The 11,782-nt window shown below is 36.6% G+C and overlaps 1 pseudogene; it reads right to left on the bottom strand.

Annotated features, from left to right (window-relative positions):
* Positions 1-2,276: 2,276 nt before the first annotated feature.
* Positions 2,277-9,456, bottom strand: LOC140520524 (outer kinetochore KNL1 complex subunit ZWINT-like; annotated as a pseudogene).
* Positions 9,457-11,782: the final 2,326 nt, after the last annotated feature.

The raw sequence follows: 11,782 nt of genomic DNA, 5'->3' as shown, positions 1-11,782 counted from the left end.
TCTCCAACCTTCCTTTTGAGGCTTATGATGAATTATTCCCTGGTTCCCATTCACTCTATAGTGCAACCAAATTGAACTTACACCATCGAATTACTCACCGCTGAACCTTTACACAGACTCTGCCCATTGCAGGCATGTACTCACTCTTCCCCTTAATCTCTTAAAAAAATATTCATTTTCCCTAGAAGTTCATCTCAAAGTCTATATCCTACATGGAGGCTTCTTTGATCATTCTCTATACTAATCCATCCTAATTAAAATGACACTTTTTATATCCTTACATTGTACGTATACATGCCTGTGGACTAAAAAGTCCTCAAAGATACTTTTTTAATTTTTGTCTCTGGGGTGTAATATAGTGTTTAGTACACAGAAGGTACTTAATAAGTTTTTATTTTTTAACCCAACCATTCCTCTGATCTTTTCTACTTCTACTAAAAGCACCACCATGTTCTTGGCCACTCATTTTCACGAAGACTCCTTTCTCATGCTTTATACTCAGTCAATTCATTCTGTTAATTCATTGTTTTGTCTTTTTCTATCTGCTAAATAGTTGGTCTTTATATAGCATTGTAAGTTTCATTTAAAAATGAATCACATGCTATTTATTTTTTTTACTCTTACAACAATTCTATGATGTAGATGCATTTATTACTCCCATTTTGTAGAGAAAGAACTTGAGAATCAGAGACATGAAATAACTTCCCTACTGCCACCCAGTTAGTATATAAGGCAGGGTTGGAAATCAGTTTATTTTCTGATCTTAACTCCAGTGCTCTATCCACTATACTAGTGGTTAACATAAAGAAATGCAGTACAGTGACATTTGCTGTTATTAATTGCTTTTCAATGACTATTTACATTATCACAGTCATAACAATTCATAATATGGAAGATTTCTTTAAATAAGAAAAGCTCTTTTTCCTGAAACTTTGGTGAATGCATGACAGGGTGTGCTTGGAAGATAGTGTGTGCATATATGTGTGTATGTTTGTATGTGTGTATTGTTGTTCTGTCCTGTGTGTCCAAAGAGGACCAAAATAATATCTTGATATCAGGGTCAGTGTACAGTGTGTCTGGTTGTGGCTGGTCAGACCAATATAAGCTAAGGAAGCTTTACTACAGGATGGGCATAAATAACCCATATGAACATTAGAGAGGGAGATGTCTGTAAATTTGCCATCTCACCTTTCTATGGAAAGTGGGCTAAGTGACATGCTCATGGTCACATAGGTAGTAACTGCCTGAGTATGATTTAAACTCAGAAAGATGCTTCTGAGTCCAGGCCTGGCACTGTATCTACTATGCCACTTAGCTATCTGTATTTATACACACACACACACATGTTTATATGTAGATATATGTGGTTATATTTTTTCTTTATTCTGTGAACACTATCATCACCATACTGTATATATATATATATATATATATACATATATATATATATATGTGTGTGTGTGTGTGTGTGTGTGTGTGCTTTTTCAATTATTTTGTTTAAATAATTTACACACATAAAACTCCCCATCAAAACCCTGGGACTTAACAGGTACACATTTATATGGCTCTTTACAGTTTATAAAACACGATAAAAATGTTGTTATCAGGGCAGGCACACATGGTTTTAGGGTGACTCTTCCTGTTTCCAGGCAGTGTAGGGACCCTTCTGATGTTCAATGAGAACAGCGCTATGACATCTCCCAGTACCAAGTGACAAACAGCAGCAGAGCCTACCACTCCATGGGGCAGTGCACTGAATCCTTGAAGCTCAAAGTGAGTGGGGTTTCTGGCTGAGGGAACAGGGCAAGGTGGGCAGGGTGCAGGACTGAGGAACAAGCAGATGGTCTCTCTAGGAATGTCATATTCCAAGTCAGCTCCAGGAGGACATCCTGACATGGCAGGTTTGGTGCCGCCTTTGGGGGATACCTTTGCGGGCCTTACTAAGAAAACTGATGGTGACCTCTTCTTTGTGGAACCAGCAGAAATGGGATGGAGGTGGGGGGTTGGAATCTAAGAAAAGAAGAAAGGGAGACACAGTGAGGATCAGAGAGGAAGGGACTGAGACGATGCAATGATGCATCTCAGAGATTCCAGATCAAGCTGGGCTCTATGAACAGACTTGGGGGGGGGGGGGCAGGGAAGGACAGGAACTTGGATAAGAAAAACATGGCATCTTGATTTTTACTCATCTGTAACACTTCCTTCGATTATTTAAAACAATGATCCTAGGAAGGTGAAGAAAGTGTGTTCGAGATGATTCCCTGTAGCCTCTGCTCTCAGGTAGAAGAACTGGAGTGGTCAGGCAGTCTCTTGCTGCCACCAACTTCCCTCTGCAGCCTCCCATGTAAGCCTTTCTCTCCATCCCCCTCAGCACCATGCAGCATCTCCAGAAGTCCTAGAAAGGTTTCAAGGCTCTGGGCATTCTCCTGCTCTTCATGCCTGTGCCCAGCGTTTGTTGGCGTTCTCCAGGTGCTCACTCTGTACCTGGGCCCCAGCCACTAACCTCAGCCTTCACTTTTCCTGCTATTGCCTTGGCTGGGCCTGGGCGACGTTCCTCCACTCCTCCAAAGCCTGCCTCTTGACCTGGGCCTGCCTCAGAGCAGTTGCCAATAAAGCCTGTTTCCTCTTGCTGGCCTCCAGTTGTTCTGGGGCCTTCTCAAAGCAGCCTCAATGGCTTCCACCTGCTTCTGGTGCTCAGCTTTCAGGTCCTTCCAGAGTTGTTGGACCTCAGTGGCTTCTGCCTGAATTTCTTCTTCCATGTTCACAGTCATGTCCACATGCTCCAGGAAGCCCTGAAAAGAATAGAGCACCTGCAACTGGCCCCACAGCAACTTCTCCTTCTTCCTAGGGTCCTTCAAGAACTCTACCAGCAGAGTCGATAAAACCTGCTCCCGCACCCTGGGGCCTGTGAAGGCCCCTGTGGCTGAAGCCAGAGCCTCACCTGCCACTATTGCCACAGCAGCCACTCCATCAGTGTCCTCAGGTGCTCAATACATTTATAGTATTAAATAAATTTTATATTAAAATGGTATCCACAGAAAAATTAGAAACATACTCAAAGGGCTATAAAACTATGCATACTTTTTGACCTAGACATATTCCTACTTGATCTACATCCCAAGTAGATCAAAATAAAGAGAAAATGATCTATTTGTACAAAATATTTATAGCAGCTCTTCTTCTGTTTCTGTTGCTGGCAAAACAGGAAATTGAGGGAATGCCCGTAAATTGGAGAATGGTTGAATAAATTATACTACATTATTGTGCTATAAGAAATGACAGCAAGATGGTTTCAGAAAAATCTGGGAAGGTTTATATGAACTGAGAGAAAGTGAAGTGAGCGGAACTAGGAGAACATTGTACGCAGTAGTCATGCTACTGTAACAATGATCAGCTGTGGAAGACTTAGAAACTCTGATCAACACCATGTTCAGAGATATTCCAAAGCACCCATGAAGAACAACGCTATTCACCTCTAGAGAGAGAAATGCTAAACTTTGAGTAGAGATTGAAACACTGTTTTTTTTTTATTTCTAGCTTTTGAGTGTGTATTTTCTTTTGCAACATGACTAATGGGGAAACAATGTTTGCATAACTTCATCTGCGTATTCAACATCAGTTTACTTGCCTTCTTAAGAGCTGAGGGAAGGTACGAGGAAGGAGAAAATCTGGAACTCAAAGTCGTCTTTTAAATAAATGGTAAAAACTTTACATGTATTTGGGAAATATTTAATGAAATAAAAATATATTCAAAAGAAAAGGGCATGCATAATTTCATGACATATCCTTGGAGGACCACTGTCCATGCTCATACTGCCTTCATCTCTTATTTTTCAGTAACATTGCTATTCCCCTAATATTTCTCCAAAATATATTTTTGATGAATTCTCTAACTGCAGCCCCTAATTCATATCCTGGCTTCCAGGCTTTCTCAACTCCCATCCATTGTCTACACTATGGGCAGATGGTTCTTCCTAACAAGTCTCCGATTAAGCTCCTAAGTCTTCATTGACTTGCCTTACCTATGAAATAAAACTCACCTCTTCTTGTTGAAATGGTTCCACAGGGGCCAAATTCTTCACACCCTCTCTGATTGTCCCAGGAGGACTTATGTTGTGACCCTTTTTTATTTATCTTCCCACTCTATGTTTGCCCTTTTTTTCTCTTTTGCTTTATCTCTTTTGTGGAGGAAAATCTTAGGAACTTGGAATTTTCGGACTTACTCCCCCATCCTCCCAGAATTCTCTCTCTCCCTTCCAGGTGCCCTTCTGAAATTTGCTTTTTTCTACATCGACTCCTCTCTGCTAGTATGGTCTTCTGGAGCCAGAGAGAATTTATGTCTTCAGTCTGACAGCCTTGTGGAGAGTTGTGATGTCTCTGATAAGCCTTCTTTTCACCAGGATAAAAAAAAAAATTCCAGGTCCTTTCTTGATCACTCTGTGGTATGGCTTCCAGTACCCCTGGCTGCAATTCAGCTTGTGAATATACTTCCTAAGATGGGATATTCATCTATATGGGAACTCAAGACATTCTCCAAACTAACTTCAAAGATTTTAAGTGAGTTCTATCAGAAAAGAAAGTTCTCATTGTTCCTGATAAGAAAAAATGGCAGTTCTCAGGTTCAACTAATTTACTGTGGAAGGAAGAATATAGAGTTTACGTGAGTGGAAAGAGAAAAAAAAATGGGAGGGGTAACAGAAACAAAGACAAGAAAGAAACATAGCAAGAGAGAGATCAGAGAGAAACAGTTGGACAAAGAGATGAAATAATAATGCCTTTTCCCACTAAATTCTGGCTATTCTGTTCAATTGTGCTTTTTTCTAGATGCTGTTACAAATTTATAAAGTTTTCTCATATGAGAAATCTGAATAGTTTAGCTACTTACTTAAAATTGGAAAATTGAAAAGAAAGGAGCGTGCAGACTTGCCACTTATCCCTGTTCGTACTGCTGAAGTTATCCTTGTCCATTAAAACACTAACACGAAACTACCTCCATGAAGGCGTCTGCTCAACAAAATAGCATGATTAAATTTATTCTTCAATTCATCGCCATAATGAGGTTGCCCACAATATGTTCTCAAATGGTAATGGACACGGAATTTTCCAAACCATTGAGACTGTCAGATTTCACTGAGAAACACCAGAGAGGAAAAAGCAGGACCGATTTTGATTCCACTGCCGATTATTCAAATGACTGCATCTGCTGTCAGTGTTATTTGATACCCAATCTGCTAAAAATCAACAAAAATTGAGTTGGGTATTTGCTCACTCAATGACAGCAGATGTTTGATGTGAGGGGAAAGTGGATTTTGCATATTTCATTTCTTCCATTTTACTGGAAGGTTTTCCTCTTCATTTAATTATTTCTTTGATTTAAAAAGAAGGTAATTTGTTCATATTCTGTATTTCCTTGCATACTTACTTTTTGGTCTTCATAACAAATTAATCTTAAATAAGGCCAATGATCCTGTTTTTCCTAATCCCAAATCTGCTCCACTAGAATATAAGCTCTTTGAGAACACTGACTTTTTAAATATTTTTTTGTATCTCCAGCACTTAGCACAATGACTGATGCATAATAGCTACTTCATAAATATTTATTGTCAGAATGACAAATGGTCATAGGCAAACATTAATTGATGGGAGCTTAAGATTAAGTTATTTTCTTTGTCTTTTGCGTGATTGTGTGACGTTAGTAGAATATGTAAACTCTATGAGATTTTTCTTATTTTTAAAGTGAATATGTACTAATACTTAAACCATCCACTTCTTAAGGATGTCATAAAGAAAGTGAATTATGAAGCTGAAAATGCCATGCAGCTGTAAATTGTTATTGTTTTGATCATGGAGTCAGTATGAGAAATCATTTTGTAAGCCTTAAAAATACTTTATAAAACTCATCTGATACCATTATTTTCATCATCCTCAATATCATTATTATTATAACCACCACCCTTCTTAAAGTTCTGATCTATTAATTAATATATGTAAATTATAGCTTAGAAAATCCCTCAGCAGTTGCATGTCAGCAACTTCCATGTTTCACATGGTGCTATTGAACGGTCTAGAGCAATGAAGGATACCTACAGTAGTCCCCCAGGCAGCATATATAAGAGAGTGTATGGAAAATTATGACAAAGTTTGGTTGCCTGGGGAAGTTCATCAGTGTTGTGTATTAGTTCATGCTAGCATGCTTGCCTGGGTTCTGGGTAATGGACAATATTCTTGCTCTTTCCCAGTCACCAATGCAGTAAAACAGAGATGTGTGCTTACTCCCATGCTTTTTAGAATGATATTTTCAGTGGTGCTTTCAGATGTCTTCAATGAGGGCAAAAATGGCATAAAAGTGCACTGACAGTAAATTATTTAACTTGAAAAGGCTACAAGCCAAGATAAAAATAAGAATTGGTCTGTGACTTTTTGTTTATAGATGATTGTGTACTTAATGCAGACTCTGAGCCTGAAATGCAATAAAGTATGGATTGATTCTCTGCTGCTTGTGCTAATTTTGTCTTAATAATTAACAGGAAGAAAAAAAGTTCTCCACCGGTGAGCACCAACCCATCTATATATATGAAACCATTAGTTATAGAAAAATCAATAGATTTAGAATGTTGTGGATAAGCTCACTTACCTTGGTGGTTAGTTGCTTGTGGTCCTTTATTTTTGAAGAGGACCGAAATGATACCACTATGTTAGAGTTAAGTTACAGTGCCTGATCTGGTCAATATGAGCATTGAATTCTCCACCACAGTTTGGCAACAAAGAGTCCATGTGAACATATTGAGTAGATTCTCTAAATTTTCATTTCTAACATTTCTTTGGAGCTACTTCAACTACTCATAGAGCACAGCATCTTCTCTGGTGAGGGCATGCCTTGCTGGGTGGTCCTGTGACAGTGTCTATTTTGTCATAAAATCAATTACAAGTTTCTTAAGACAAACCTTGACAGTATCTTCATATCACCTTTTCTTACCATCATGTGAGTGCTTGTCCTATGTGAGTTATCCATAAAGTAGTCTTTTTGGCAAGCATATGTTGTTGTTCAGATTCATTGTTAGTATGCATCCCACGGGTGTACATATAAATGATGAGGTGGACACACTGCCAGAGTTAGCATGGCATTTGGGAGGCTGCAAAGGAAAGTGTGGGAGAAAAGAGGTACTACACTACCTATCAAACTGGTCTACAGAGGTATTGTGCTGACCTCACACTGAATGCCTATGAAAACCAGAGTACCAGTGTCATGCAAGCAAACTGAATCACTTCCATTTGAATTTCCTTGGGGAGATTCTGAAGATCTCCTGGGAAGATAAGGTACAGGAAAATGAAATCCTTTCTTGAGCTGAATGTCCAAGCATTCAAATTCCAAGGCAGAGAGTGCAACTCCAGTGGGCAGATGATGTTGTTTGAATGGCAAACATATATTTGCCTAAAAGATTATTTTACAGAGAACTCACAAAACAAATGTTCACATGGAGGTCAGAAGAAGAAATACAAGGACATTATCAAAGTCTCTTTGAAGAACTTTAGAATCAATTGTGAGACACTGACACATGGTGTCCCAGCATCAAAGAAGGGGTTGTATTAGATAAACAAAGTAGAATTGCAGTAACTCAAAAGAAAAGTGAGATATACAAATTTAGAGCCATCTACACTCCAAATGTTCATATGAACTATTTATGCCTGACTTGCGATAAAACCTTCTGAGATTGTATTGGTCTGGTGAACCACAGGTAGTTACACTGTATCTTGATCCCAACATAGTGATGTCATTTTGATCCTCTTTAATAATGAAAGACAACAACCAACCATTTATAAAAAGTAGGACTTGAACATTTTCTGATTCCAAAATTATATAGTTTTCCACCAAATCATAGTACTTCTCTATTATTAAACGGATTGGAAAAACAACCCCAACCTCAACAACTAGAACTATATGAGGCATCATGTAATAGTGGGTAGAGAACTGGCCTTGGAAACAAAATGACTTGAATTGAAGTCCTCCTTCTGACATATACTTTTTAGGGGAGCCTAAATATGTTGCTCAATACCCTTATCAGTGGTAGACAAGGTAGGGATCTACATTAATAAAGATTGTTTGCTTATTCGGGATTATCAATTCAAAGAAATTAAAGATCAGCCCCAAACCTACTCTATAAAACACATAATGTAAGGACATAAATATTTCTTTGTATTGTTGTTAAACAGAAAGGGATGCATTTCCATCACTTGTTTCATGCTAAATTCTTCTTTTCTAGAAACAAAAAGGCTCATTGAAAAATAAATAGCAATTCATATTTCATTAGTGCTCCACAACTTTAGGGAGTGCTTTTCCTACACATAAGATTTAGTTTCTGTATTCATAAAATGAGTATACTTATATTAGATATTACGCATGATCATCATCAGAAAAATGCTTGGTTAATTGGTATAATATGTAAATTTGAGCTACTGTATTCTCCATCCATTTTGATATAATTTCTTGATATTTTCTAATAATATATAACAGTAATTTCTAGGACTTCTCCCTCCACACAGACTCCCTTTCTATGAAGAAAAAAAAATATATCTAAAAGAGAACACATCTAATAATACATACAATGGTCTGCCCAACCAGGCCCTGAACTCTGTAAAAGGAGCAATGTTTTATTATCTTTTCTCCAAGACTATCCCTAATTGGCTTCTATTTCTTAATATCTTCTTTGACTTTAATGTAGTAATTTTACAAAACAATCTTTCAGTCTTCTGCATGAATTAATAAGAATCTTCCCAACTGTCTCTGAATTCATCATATTTTCCATTTTTCATTAGAATAGCTTGTATTTTTTTTAAGAATCTTCCAATAGTTGAACATCATTTTTTCCCCTCTCTGTTGCTACAAAGAAGGATTCTGTGGATAGTTCAGTATAGATTGGAGCTCTATTTCCGTCTTTTTATTCTTGAATTACATGCCATAATTTAAGATTTCTCAGTCCAAGGATACAGAGATTTTAGCGAATTTTAAAGCAGAATTCATAATGGCCATATCAAATGGAACATCCACAGTGCAGCATCATGACGTATACATGTTTTTTTTCTTATTTGTTACATTCATTCATTTGTAAGATATGGAACAAGACCTCTATAATGTATATTTTGTCTTTGTCTTTCTCTTTGTATTAGTGATTTGGTGTTTGTTTCCAAATGTCCATTTATAACTTACAATTTCCCTTTTCATACTGTTTGTTTCAACCCTTTGATGACTTAGCTATTTGTAAATATCTTGATATATCTATGACATATCACCATAAATAGTTACGTTGCCATGTTGCATAGAAGAATTAAAATATGAGAGAAACCATGAGAAAAACCAAAACAAAACATAACACAAGAGAAAACACTCTGCTTCATTCTGTGATACAGTTCTGTAGTACCTTCTCTGAATGTGGATGGCGTTTTGCCTCCAGAGTCCATTGGGAATGCTTTAGGTTCTTGCATTGCAGTGAAGGGCTAAGTCTACTAGAAAAATTCCACACTATTCTTCTAGTTCTTCCCCTTTCACTCAGCATCAGTTCATATACATCCTTCCAGACTTCTCAGAAGTCTTTCTGCTCATCATTTCTTATAGCACAATAGTATTCCACTGCATTCATATACCACAACTTGTTTAACCATTTCCCAATTGATGAGCATCCCCTCAATTTTCAGTTTTTGCCCACCATAAAGAGAGCTGCTATAAATATTTTTGTACATGTGGGACACTTTCCCTCTTTTATTATCTCTTTTGGATATGGTCCTAGAAGTGATATTGCTGGGTCAAAGGGTATGCACATTTTTGTAGCCCTTTGAGCATAGTTCCAAATTGCTGTCCAGAATGGGTAGATCAGTTCACAGTTCCAACAGCAATGAATTTGTGTTCCAACTCTTCCATATCTTCTCCAACATTTATCATCTTTCTGTTTTGTCATGTTAGCCAATGTGATGGTAATAATGTGGTACCTCAGAGTTGTTATGATTTGCATCTCTCTAATTAATAATGATTTAGAACATTTTTTCATATGACTATAGATAGCTTTAATTTCTCCCTCTGAAAAGTGCCAGTTTCTACCCTTCAACCATTTATCAATTGGGGAAGACTTGTGTTCTTATACATTGGATTCAGTTCTCTATGTATTTTAGAAATGAGGCCTTTATCACACATACTACTTGCAAGTTCTTTCCTTGTTTTCTGCTTCCCTCCTAATCTGGGTTGCATTGAGTATGTTTATGGAAAAACTTTTAAATTTGATGTGATCAAAATTATCCATTTTGTACTTCATAATGCTCTGTTTCTTGTTTGGTCATAAATTTCTCCCTTCTCTATAAATTTGAAAATATTCTAATCCTTTCTCCCATAATTTCTTTATACTATCAGTCTTTATACCTATATCATTTATTTCTTTGGGCTTTTTTTCTTGTGTATGGTGTCAGGCATTGGTCTATGCCCAGTTTCTGCCACACTATTATCAAATTTTCCCACTCGGTTTTGTCAAATGGTAAGTTCTGATTCCAAAAACTGGGGTCCTTGGGTTTGTCAAACAGTAAATAGATAAAAACATTGACTACTTAGTCTTGAGCACCTAACCTGTTCCACTGGTCTATCCCTCTATTTCTTAACCAGTACAAAGTGCCTTTGATGATTGCTGCTTTATAATACAATTTGAGATCTAGTAGGGCTAGGCCACCTTCCCTAGTATTTCTTTTCATTAATTCCCTTGATATCCTTGACCTTTTGCTTTTCCAGATGAATTTTAATATTATTTTTTCTAGTTCTAGAAAGTAATTTTCTGGTAGTTTGATTGGTATGACACTGAAAAAGTAAAATAATTTAAGTATAATTTTGATTTTATTATATTAGTTTGGTCTACCCATGAAAAACTGATGTTTTTCCACTTATTTAGATCTGATTTTATTTGTGCAAAAAGTGTTTTGTAATTGTGTTCATATAATTCCTGGGTTTGTTTTGGCAGGTAGAATCCCAGATATTTTATAGTGTCTAAAATACCTTTAAATGGGATTTTTCTTTCTATCTCTTGCTGTTATGCTTTGTTACTAATATATAGAAATGCAAATGATTTCTATGGGGTTATTTTGTAGCCTTCCACTTTGCCAAAGTTGTTTATTATTTCAAGTAGTATTTTTACTTGATGATCTAGGATTCTCTAAGTATAGTGTCATATTGTCTGCAAAGACAAATAACTTAATTTCTTCTTTGTCTAGTCTAATTTCTTCAATTTCTTTTTCTTCTCTTGTTACTAAAGTTAACATTTCTGTTACCATACTGAATAGCAGTGGTGATAATGGACATCCTTCCTTCTCCTCTGATCTTATTGGAAATGCATCTAGCTTATCCCCATTGCATAATGCTTGCTGATGGTTTTAGATAGATACTGCTTATTATTTTATGGAAAACTCCATTTATTTCTATGCTGTTCAGTGTTTTTGACAGAAATGGATGTTGTATTTTGTGAAGAACTTTTTCTGCATTTATTGAAATAATCATATGGTTTATGTTACTTGTGTTGTTTATATGATCAATAATGCTGATAGTTTTCCTAATATTGAACCAGCCCTTCATTCCTGGTATTAATCCTGCCTCATTATAATATATTATTTTTGTGATAAGTTGCTGTATTCTTTTATTTAAAAGTTTTGTATTTATTTTCATTAGAGAAATTAGTCTATAATTTTTTTCTTTGTTTTGGTTCTTCCTGGTTTAGGTATCATAACCATATTTATATCATAAAAAACATTGGTAGGA

Source organism: Notamacropus eugenii, chromosome 1 (assembly GCF_028372415.1).
Source record: "Notamacropus eugenii isolate mMacEug1 chromosome 1, mMacEug1.pri_v2, whole genome shotgun sequence".
Taxonomy (NCBI): Eukaryota; Metazoa; Chordata; class Mammalia; order Diprotodontia; family Macropodidae; genus Notamacropus; species Notamacropus eugenii.
Note: the sequence above shows the minus strand (reverse complement) of the source record. Positions and strands in the feature narration are given on the sequence as shown.